Genomic DNA, 12,148 nt, shown 5'->3' on the forward strand with positions numbered 1-12,148 from the left:
CGCCCGGGCCGCGGTGGAGGCGGCCGCTCTCGGCCGGCCCGCGCGTCTCCGGAGTTCGACGTGAGCCTTTCTCAAAATGGAACTGAAAAGTTGTTGAGTCGCGTCTTTCTCGCCCTTCTTTGGCGCCGTGCGAGGAAGACGAAGAAGAAGAAGAGCAGACCTGTGTGCGCCTCCCCAGCTCCTGAAAATAGGAGGGAGGGGCTGGACGCAGAACTTGGCGTTGGAAATGAGTGTGTAGTACCCAGAATGGAAGGACACTCCGGGTGGTGTAGACTGTGCGCGTGCCACAGCCTTTGTCTTAACGGTGAGTGGGAAAGCTAAGTAGCAAATTTTAATTACTCAATTCACATTTTTTTAAGGTGTTCATCTTGGAAAAAAGGGTACAGGCTTCTAGAAAATTCCAACTTGCTTCCAGTGCTGATGTTGAGTCCTGACTACAAAATCCCCAAAGCAAATTACAGCGTTGGTTCAAATTTATACTGTGTACCTTCCTACACACCCACCCACGTCCACACACCAGCATAGGCCATATTGTACGTAAAAGATCAGCCCATACAAGTTGTCATGTCGAAAAACGAACTTAACAACTTGGGTTGGGGGATGGAGGGAGTATGGGAAGGGATGGAAGGGGAAACAACGAGGAGGTAACAATGCTTGATAAGAAATGTACTCATTATCTTGCCCATGTAATTGTAACCCCTCTGTACGGTAGTCTCACAATAAAAAAAAGAAAAAAAAAGAAATGTACTCATTACCTTGCTCATGTGATTGTAACCTCTCTGTACATTATTTTCACAATAAAAACTTATTTAAAATTTTTTTAAAAGATCAGCCTAATAGTTCAGGAAAACACAACAGGTTATTATTATTTGGAAAAAAACAATGGAATAGAACACTAAGAAGATTATGATATAAAGCAACTGTACAGGCATAAGGAAATGGTATGATTACCAGGGGGACCAAAATGTCATTTCTATTTTTATGACTTTGCATTTTTCATAGTAATGTTTTCTTCAGATAAACTATCATACTGGAATAGAAACTTGGTTATCTGAAGAAGTAATTTTAGTTTGGTGCTTCGAATTTTATTCTTCAAACTTGGGAGGGATCTCACAAATTTAACAGCTTTGCTGAGGTATAATTGACATAGTAAGCTGCACATATTTAAAGTAGGCCATTTGATAACTTTGATGTGTTTACAGCTCTGAAACCATTTCTACACCCTTCCAAGTTTCCTCTGCCCCTTTGTAGTTCCTCCTCACCCACTCCCAAACCCAGGTACCCACAGATTGCCTTCTGTTGTTACAGAGTGTTTTGCATTTTTAATTTTAAGATAAATGGAAGTATACTATGTGATTTCTTTTATCTGTGTTTTTCAATTCAACCGTTTTTTAAAAATGATTCATCCACATCGTGGTATTTATCCATTATCCTTTTTTACTGCCTAGTAGTATTCCATTAAAGGAATGTGCCACACTTTATCCCTTTAACTGTTGATGGACATTTGCATTTTTCTTCTTCTTGGCTTGTTATGAATAATGCTCCTATGAGCATGCCTGTGAAAGTCTTTGTGTGGATATGTGCTTTTTATTCTTTTTTTTTTTATGTGCTAGGGATGGAACCCAGGCTCCTCTCCTATGTATGGTGTACCACTGCAAATATACCATCCCAAAGGCTGTACCACTGAGCTACATCTCCAGCCCATCTTTCTGTACTTTTTTTTTTCTTTTTGTCGGTCATGGGACTTGAACTTAGTGTCTGGCACTGTCCCTGACTCTTGCTCAAGGCTAGCATTCCCTGGTTAATTGTTGATAAGAGTCTAACGGACTTTCCTACCTGGGCTGGCTTTGAACCGAGGTCATCAGATCTCACTTTCTGCACTTTATTTTTTTAACCTAAGTTTTGTTTTGTTTTTTGTGTTTGTTCGTTTGTTTTTTGGTCGGTCATGGACCCTGAACTCTGGGCCTGGGTGCTGCCCCTCAGCTCTTCAGCTCAAGGCTAGCACTCTACCACTTGAGCCACAGCACCACTTCTGGCTTTTTCTGCTTATGTGGTGCTAAGGAATTGAACCCAGGGCCTCATGCACGCAAGGCATGCACTCTACCACTGAGCCACCTTCCCAGCCCCACTTTTTGCACTTTTAACAGTAAGTGGAATCTGCAGATTGCGGTGACAAGGGCATAGGATAGGAAAGCAGTGGGTGGGAGGAGAGTATACTATTTTTCTGGGGTTTGAATTTGAGACCTTGTGCTTGCTAGCAAGCATTCTACCACATGAGCCATGTTTTGCTGCAGTTACTTTTCTAAAAAGGTCTCTTGTTTATATCATAGTTGCAGAGTTGGTCTGGACCTTGACTTTCCTATTTAAGCTTCCCATATTGCTAGAATGACAAATACACACCAACATATCCAACTTCTTTAGTTAAGAGGGGTCTTACAAATGTTTGTTTTGCCCCTACTAACTGCCAATCAACAACCATCCCCTTTGAGCCTCCCAAGTAGTTAGGATTATAGGCATGAGCCACAGTGCCCTGAAAGCATGTAACGTAATGTTTCCATTTCCTCCTCTATGAAAAAGAAGTTAGAGTCGCTAGTGAGTCCTATGAAGACCTCAATCCTCTCAAGAATAAAGGCCAGCCAGAGGTTTGATGACCCTATCTTCCTCCAAAATTTTTCAGAGCTTCCAATTTCCTTTATTCCAACTGAATTGCAGACTGGATTCTTAGTTTTAAATAGTAACTAAAGGAAAATAGCATACACATAATCAAGTTACTTCAGATATATTTTGATTGCACTGCCTAAAACTAAACAATTACATATTTGATTCTTGCCTTCTTTTAGCTTATGGTAAAGATAACTGACTTTTAAAGAGGTCTGTATCATCAACAAGTAGCTCATTAAACACTCCATGGTTTAACTTGAAAATGCCCTCATTTAAAATCATATCTTTGGAGCCATGTACTAATATCTCATGCCTGTAATCCTAGCTGTTCAGGAGTCTGAGATCTGAGGATTGTGATTTGAAGCCAGTCCAGTCAGGAAAGTCTGTGAGACTCTTATCTCCAATTAACCACAAAAATGCCAAAAGTGGAGCTGTGGCTCAAGTAATAGGGTGCTAGCCTTGAGCTTTTAAAAAAGCTCTGGGACAGCACCCAGACCCTGAGTTCAAGTCCCAGGACTAGCACAAAAATAAAAACAAAATCATATCTTTGAAAAATGCCAAAGAAGGTAGCATGGTGGCCTACACCTATAACTTTAAGGCTTGAGGGACAAGACGAGGATCACAAGTTCAAGGACAGCCTAGGCTTCATAAAAAGACAGCAAGACACTTTCTCAAAAATAAAAGATTCTCTCTTTCTCTCCTCTCTGTCTCTGCGTCTGTCTGTCTGTCTGTCTATACACACACACACACACACACACACATATATTTTAAAAGTCTGGAAGGATATATCCCAGTAAGAATGCATAATACATACTATATAATGAATTGTGTATTCCCTTTAAGTAATTTAAGCATAAAAGGGGCTTGAAGACACAAATTATGTAAATATATAAAGCTGGGCATGTTGGTGCATAACTGTAATCTCAGTACTTGGGAGGCAAAAGTAGGAGGATACTAAGTACAAAACCTGTCTGGACAACATAGTAAGACCTCATTTGGAAAAAAAGTTACTTATATGCATATACAAATATATACATGATTATACTTTAAAAAAAAAAGACCATGTGGAAGTCAGGTGCCAGTGGCTCATGTCTGTCAACCTAGCTACTCAGGAGGCTGAGATCTGAGGATTATGGTTCAAAGCCAGCCTGGACAGGAAAGTCCATGAAACTCTTATCTCCATAAGAAAATTGGAAGTGGTGCTGTGGCTCAAGTGGTAGAACACTGCCTTGAGCTGAGGGACAGGGCCCAGGGACAGAGTTCAAGCCCCACAACAGAAAAAATAAAAAAACCATGGCAAATAAATGAAAACATAAAAAGCTAGAAAATTCTCTCCGTGACTGGCACATTTGGTAGTATATAAGAATTCAAAAACTGACGGAAAGACAGATGGTATGATAGGATGACTAGTATGGTAGGTAGCATGACAGAAAGATACACAATCAGGAGAATCCAGATGTGGACTGAAAAGTATACCTGCCACTCTGTGATGCACTAGAAATCTCAAGAACAAGAAAAACCTCTAGAAAGGTTCACTGGGCAATCTTCTTGGGACAATTATTCCAAGAAAGCCACCTTGAGAACACAAATGTAAACCAAGTAAAAAAGACCTGGAAAGAGACTGGACAGAGCATCCTATAAATCGAATGCTTCATAGGGACAGAGATTCAGCCTCTAGTGCAGTGCCTGGCACAAACTGAGGGCAGAGTCAACGTTGTAGCATGAATGAATGAACAGAATCAATAGATGGAGAGGCCTTCCAAGATTTCCTGATGGTAGGTTATATGCAAAAGCCCTAACCCACAGCATGGTCATGATTTACAACTCTGTTGTCTATTAGAAGCTTTTATATTTTTATTCTATGGTGAAAATATTTACAAACCAATACTACCGACGTAATAAAATGCATTTATATCCTTCTAAATTCAATTAAAAAATCAGTGCTAAAGTCCCCTGGGGCCCTTTCCCTAAACCAACTAGAAATAGATCCAGAACTGAAGAAGGTGTGTCCTTTGTAAGAAATCCCATACAGTGGAGTACTAGCACCAGTTTCTACTGTCCTGAGAACTAATTGTATTCATTGCTTCCCAACTCAGTGTTCAATGATGTCACAACTATAGCTTGAAGTCAGCTGTGGTCGGACTATTTATACCACCAAAGTAAGCAAAAGCTACAAATCAAGGCTTCTTCCTTCCTATCAGAGCAAGTTATTAAGCATTCACCAGTGTACTATTGCGCCCATAGCCCATTTATCATTGTCCTCTGTCTTCCATTTCCCTGCCTTTCCTAAAAACATAAACCTAGAGATGACAAAGCTGCTAATCTGTTACATTTACTCTTACATTTCCAACATCTAACATCTGACTGTCATAAAGTAGATGATACATATTTGTTGAGCCAAGAGAAACACCAAGATTTCATCTGTAATCCTACCTACTTAGGAGTCTGAGATCTGAGGACCAAGATACAAAGCCAGCCTGGGCAGAAAAGCTCGTAACCAATTTCAAGCCCCAATTCCAGCACAAGGCAGGAACAACACCAACAAAATTTGGTTAAGCCAAAAAAATTCCCACACAACTGGTTAGCAAACACCTGAGCCTTCTAAGCTAATTATCTCATAAACAGCTGGATTTCTAGCACAGAGAGAAAAGGCCAGGTGCTCACACTCACCTTTGGTTGGCCAAATGTTTGTAGTTTGGTAAAGATCATTGATCTTGGAAGGACTGCCAGATAAAATACAAATTTATGTGGACCATATATATATATATATATATTTATGTGGACCATATATATATATATATATATATGGTCCACATAAATTTGTATTTTATTTTATATATATATATATATACACTAAAAATATTCATTAAATGATATTCAAGTGTAACAGATTTGGCAATCCCATTCCAATAGATCCTACATGAATTCTTGCTTGTGTGTATCAGGACATAAGCAGAATGTGCACAGCACTAGTGTTTGTAGTTGTAGTAGCCCTATACTGAAAAACCACCCAAATGTCCACTGACAAGAGAATGGGTGAACAAACTAGAGTTGTAAAGTTCACATAATGGGATGCTACACCGCAATGAAAACACTACATAAACATAAATAACTGGAATGCCAATGAAAAGGAACAAGTTGTTAATAACACTCAGTGGCACAAACCTTGAGAAACTACTTGAGAAACTGAGGCAGAATAATTTATAGAGTCCAAGAGTTTTGGGCCAAAAAGCAAAAAAGGAAGGGAAGGGAAAAGGAAAAGGAGATGGAAAAGGAAAAGGAAGAAGAGAAGAGAAGAGAATGAGGAAGTAACAAGGATAAATCAGCATGATGCTATTTATGACATTTATGAAAACATAACAGATATGTACGTGTGTGTGCATGCATGTGTGTGTGTGTGTGTGTGTGTGTAAACTAGAAAGAAAAACAATGGGACTGAGAAGCCAAGATCAGACTGGTTACTTCTGTCAGAGAAAAGGTTAGGGGTAGTGGGTAGGGGTGGGGGTAGGACACACTGATCTCAAAAGCCTTCCTAAACTGGCCTTGCAAAACTGGGTAGGAATACAGTCATATTTCTCCTATTTTTCTCTTCAAACTACATGTATATTTTAGATCTACTCTTGCATACGTGAAATATCCTACAAAATCAGGAAAATGCGAAGCGTTGACTCTACTTACTTCTTATGTGAGTGAATGAGTTGCCAACACAACCCCACCGTCTAGACTCACCCTTTTTTTGTCCACTGTGTGCATATCAATAGGTGCTCTGGAGACATCTGCCCACCATCTCAACATGCCATTCAGTCACCTTTTTGATTAGATGCTTAGACAAATGCCTGCAAACACTGGATTCCGAGAACTCTCATTTCAGCTGTGAGTGGGTTTGTGCTTGCCTGTGATGTACAAGTCACAAAGGATCTGTTTTCCAAATCCCTGTAAAGAGCATTCCATAGTATGTACATAATAGTTTGGGTTACACTTCCTCTGAGCTCTCCAACAACAGAAATGGTTTCCCTTGTTTGTCAACCCATTTGGGGAAAAGAAAGCCGTAGTCCATAAATAACAAAAACTGGAACTACAAGATTCTCAAAATTGGTTCATTTTGCCTGAGGTTAAAAAAGTCATAACCAACTTCAGAACAATAATATCCCCTCCCCCAAAAGTGCACTAGAAGCTGTCCTCCAAGGACACGAAGATTGTGAAATGTTTGCAAAAACAAAGTACAACAAGCAAACAGTGCTCATATAGCAGATTTTAAATCAACAATGTACCGTTTAACAAAGCAGGCAACTTCAAAAAGCAATTGAGAAAACATTTAAAAAAAACATATAAAGGAAAGGGTGACACTGACCAAGAAGCATTGTACTCATAACCTGACTTATGGGAGTGTATCCTTTTTGTTCAATTACTTAATACTAATAACTAAAAATTGTGATTTAGTGTTATAACTTATTCATCCGAGATTTTACTGGTTAAACCAAAATATATATTCATCATATTAGAGGAAGACAAAAACATCCCAAAATTTTACCCTAGACTTTGTATCTGTAGACAAAGAAATTGATATTTCATTTCATAAAAAATAACATCAAACATCTTTGTGTTTTTTATCATATCTTTTCAACTCCATGGTTGAAAGACTTTTAGGATTATTTATTGCTTTTCCTAAAAAGAAATAAAGAATACAAGGCTAGCGATATATAATTCTGTGGTAGAGTGTGTGCTTAGCATGTGCAAGGCCCTAAATTTGAGTCCCAGCATAAAAAAATCCAATTTTGTGTGTGTGTGTGTGTGTGTGTGTGTGTGTGTGTGTGTGTGATACTAGGATTCGAGCTGAGGCTCTCAAATTTGCTAGGCAAGTACCGTACCACTTCATCCATACTCTCAGATATTCTTGTTGGGTTTTTTTTTCTTCAAATAGAGTCATCTAAGTCTCAGATCCTACTATGCCTCCTAAATAGCTGAGATTATAGGTGTGAACCAAAACACTCACTCCTTTTCTTTTTTTTGAAATAAAGTCTTATGGGGTTAGAAGCATGGCCCACATGATAGACTGCTGGCCAATGAGCAAAAGTGACAGGTACAGAGTTCAAGTCCCGGGGCTGGGAGGGTGGCTCAGTGGTAGAGCACTTGCCTTGCATGCATGAGGCCCTGGGTTCAATTCCTCAGCACCACATAAGCAAAAAGAAAAAAGCCAGAAATGGTGCTGCGGCTGGGGTGGGGGAGGTAGAGTGCTGGCCTTGAGCTGAAGAGCTGGGGGACGTTGCCCAGAGTTCAGGCCCCATGACCAGGCCCCAAAAAAAATGATGTCAGAGTTCAAGTCCCAGTCTAGAAATTGAAAAAAAAAAAAAGATAAGTTCTTACTATTTTGTCCAGACTGGCCTTGAACTCCTAGACTAAAGAAATGTTCTTACCTCAGCTTCCCAACTAGCTCTGACTTCACTTGCACACCAAAATGCCCATCTCAACACATTTTAACCAGATACATAACAAATATAAAGAGATTTGTGTGTATAAGACCTTTAGATAGCTAGAAACTTCTGAACAATGCAGAAATGTCAAGTATTGATGAGAATTTCTTCCTCCTCATCTCAAAAACAAGCAGTCAAAATGTCACCATGAAGCAAGAGGTAGGAATCTTAGCTTCAAGTAGTTTTTTCCTTGATCCAGATGTAGGTTAGAAATGTGCTCCATTTGTGAAAATATCACAAACTGTATTCTTACAGTAAGAAGAAAAACTCAGAAAAAACAACGTGGAATTAAATGCCTGGAGGAGAGGCTCAAATAATAGCGTACACACCTAGCAAGAAAGCAAGCCTTAAGTTTAAACCTCAATGCCACAAAAACCCCAAGGAACACACACTGAGATTCCTATAGCTACCTATAAGAAAGTCTTCCAGTAAATATTTCACTTTGAGCATTTAGTGAAAACAGTTGCCTAGTCATGACTTATAACCTGAATATTCATCAGTTGTGGACTAATACAAACTCTTTGCAGGAAATACTTGTTGAATACCTGTGCTGGGTAAAGTGGTTTGCCTGGTCCTGTGGGAGAACAAAGCATATGAAGCTTCAAGGTGATAAGGAAAGACTACCATCCATGTCAGGAGCCATGTGCAAAAGAAAGAATTGAGAAGGTGACAAATAAATGTCCTAAATGAGGGGCAATTTCATCTGTGCCATGAAATATAAGATTAGTTCCTTTTCAAGATCCTAAACTTCTCCATTATCTGTCACAGTCTGGATCCATTCCATACACCAACTTCAGATTCTATTTTTAATCACATCCTAAGCTTCATGTAGTCATGAGCTCCTATTTCCATCCTTGCTTTTTCATCCTTTTCACCTTAGGTAAAGACTTCAACTCACTTTCAAATCTCTCCTACAAATAAACTTTTAAATTTGACATAGGCTTCTCCTTTGTCCATGCACCAAAGATGCAATGGGTCAGGAGAGGACAGGGACATCTGTAAGAAAACGTAATTTTCCTCAGTGAAATTAAGTCATCTAACTACTCAAAATACAGAAAAGAAACCTTTTAATTAGATTAAATAAAGCATCAATTTATTGGTGATAAAAAAAGCATATCAGGAACATTCTTTCATAGATTTGACATATAATTTGATGAATCATAAAATCATGACTCACTGAATCATAAAAAGAACTTATGATTTGGAAGATTAAAATTAAAAAAGAGGTGGTGGAGATATCTAAAATATACTTTTAGCTATAGATTAAGTTAGCTATAGATTAAGTTAATAGATACACTAATAATGAGAGATGACTTAGTGCTTTAAGTTTAAAATTCTAGTAATATAGTTATGGTATGGTAGTATAATGTAGTATTTATATAGTACATAATACAAGAAACACAAATTACATTATTTATAGTATGGGATTTTTTGGTGGGGGAGCAATTTAGTAGTAAATCAAGAGTTGCTTTAAGAATGTATTTTTAATTTTTTAACCCACTTATTTCATCCTAGTGATCAACCTGAAGAAAATGATCCTTTTCTTTTTGGCTTTACTTTTTTTTTCTCCAAGAAGCATGTCAAGCTTTTTGCCTGAGTCCTCCTTCCCTTCACCACAGTCCTTCTAGTTATACTTTCTGAGTAGCTGAGACTACAGACACAAGCTCACTCTTGTAATCCTAGTTAATCAGGGGGCTGAGATTTGAGAATCACAGTTCAAAACCAGACTGGAAACAAAAGTCCATGGTTTAAAACCAGACTGGAAGCGAAAGTCCATGAGTCTCTTCTCTTCAATTAACAAGCAAAAAGCTGGAAGTGAAGCTATGGGTGATGTAGTAGAGTGCCAGCTATAAGCAAAAAAAACCCAAGTGAGAATGCAAGATCCTGAGTTCAAACACCAGTACTAACACAAAAATAAAAATAAAATCCATCTGTCAATTGATTGATAGATGAATAGAAGATAAGAACAAGAAAAACCAAGTCTGTAGAGCAAATGACAAAAATGAAAAGCAGCAGCAGGCACACATGGAAACAAAGGCAGCAGTGAACTAAGCCTGATAAATCTAGTTATTAAATTTAGCTTTTCTATTAATAAAAAAGGCCTCTCAGAATGTGTTAAAAATTAAATCCAAGGTTTCATGGCTTATAAAAATACATCTAAATAAAATAACACAAAAATACTACAAAGGATAGATCAATAAAGTATAGTAAGCAAGCCTATTAAAACGCTATTAAAATAGAGTTCAAAATAAGAAATCTTAAAGGTTATTTTGACTTACTATAAACATTAGATATACACATCAACAACTATTTTGAAACAAAAATCTTCACAAAATGGAAAATACAATTAGCTAATTGTGAGTACAATGGAACCACTACCTCTATGCATCTAGTTTTCCTCTTCTTTGAAAAAATTTTGTTTGCTTCTTTGTCTTTTTCTTCCCCAGGCCTGGAGCTTAAACTCAGGGCCTGCGTGCCTTCCTTGCACTTTTGTGCTCAAGGCTAGTGCTCTACCATTTGAGTTATAGCTCCACTTCTGGCTTTTTGGTACTTAATTGGAAATTCATGGACTTTCCTGCTCAGACTGACTTTGAACTACGATCCTCAGATATCATCCTCCTGAGTAGCTAGGATTACCTGTATGAGCCTCCTGCACTGGGCTTAGTAACAAAAACCAAACAAACAAAAAACATACATCCTAGGCCTCTTGTACTAAGTATAGATAAAAATGTGACAGAACCTTGGTATCTATTGCAGGCTAAGGAATTAAGAGTTAACACACCAGGCAGGGGGTATAGCTCAAATAGCAGAGCTCACCATCTAGCAAGTGTAAAGTCCTGAGTTCAAATCCCAGTATTGCAAAGTAATCCAGTCAGTATAACACATCAAATTCCTTAAATAATAGCTACTTAAATTATAAGCCTATTTTGTAAAATAATTTCAATACACACATACTGCACATATTAACTATATAAAACACTCCGATAGTTATAACATAGAGTTGTTTCACATATTAATTAATATGAAATCACAAGATGAAAGTGGCTTGGATTTTTCAGTCACTCAAGACAGAGCAGGTCCCTTATAATCTGGTCCACTGGCACTTACTTTACATGTACAGAAATAAACCCATGTTGTTTTAAGCCTCTGAAATTTGATGCTTTGTTTGCTATTATAGAATTACCTATTCTATCTCAATATTGCCCAAATAACCAAGAAATTCAAATTAAAAAGGAACTACCATTTTCCACTTGATAAATGGAAAAAACTTAAAATATTAATATCCAGCATTGGAGGAGTAATACTTTCAATAAATGAGGCTGAGTCACATGAAAAGCCACATGGAAAAAATATGCACCATGATCCCTACCTCATACTGAACACTAAATATGTTCTAAGTGGATTGTAGCTCTTAATGGAAATATTTTTTAAATGCTTAGAAGAAAACAGGAAAATATTTCCATGACCTTGAGTTAGGCAAAGAATTCTTAAACAGAATATAAAATATGCTAACCATAGAGATAAATCTGGCAGTTTGAATTTTATTATGATAAAGAGCAGGTATGGTGACACTTGCTTCTAATACCAACTGCACAAAAGATGGAGACTGGAAGATCAAGGTTCAAGACCAACATGGAGAAAGGTAATATAAAATTCTATCTGAAGGGAAGGAATGGGTGAGAATGTTGAAAGGGGTAACATTGATCAAAGTGTACTATTTTCATAAACTGCTCTGTTAAATGATAACTCCTTTGTACAACTACTTAAAAATAATGGGGGAAAAAGAAATCCTATTGGTCCCATGGTTTCCCTTATTTGCAATAACTAGTATAACTCTAGGACAGGCAGAAAAGGTCAAAAGCTATGTACATATGACCATATAAGATGATGTTAAGCGAAATGAACCCAAAGACAGGGACACAAGTGGTTTTTTTCTTGCTTGCTATTGTTTTTAATGTACTTACAATGTACCATGTGATTCTTTTGTTTCTTTTGTAAGTTCTTCCCCCATGGTA

This window comes from Dipodomys ordii, unplaced genomic scaffold (genome assembly GCF_000151885.1).
Source record: "Dipodomys ordii isolate 6190 unplaced genomic scaffold, Dord_2.0 Scaffold5, whole genome shotgun sequence".
Lineage (NCBI taxonomy): Eukaryota > Metazoa > Chordata > Mammalia > Rodentia > Heteromyidae > Dipodomys > Dipodomys ordii.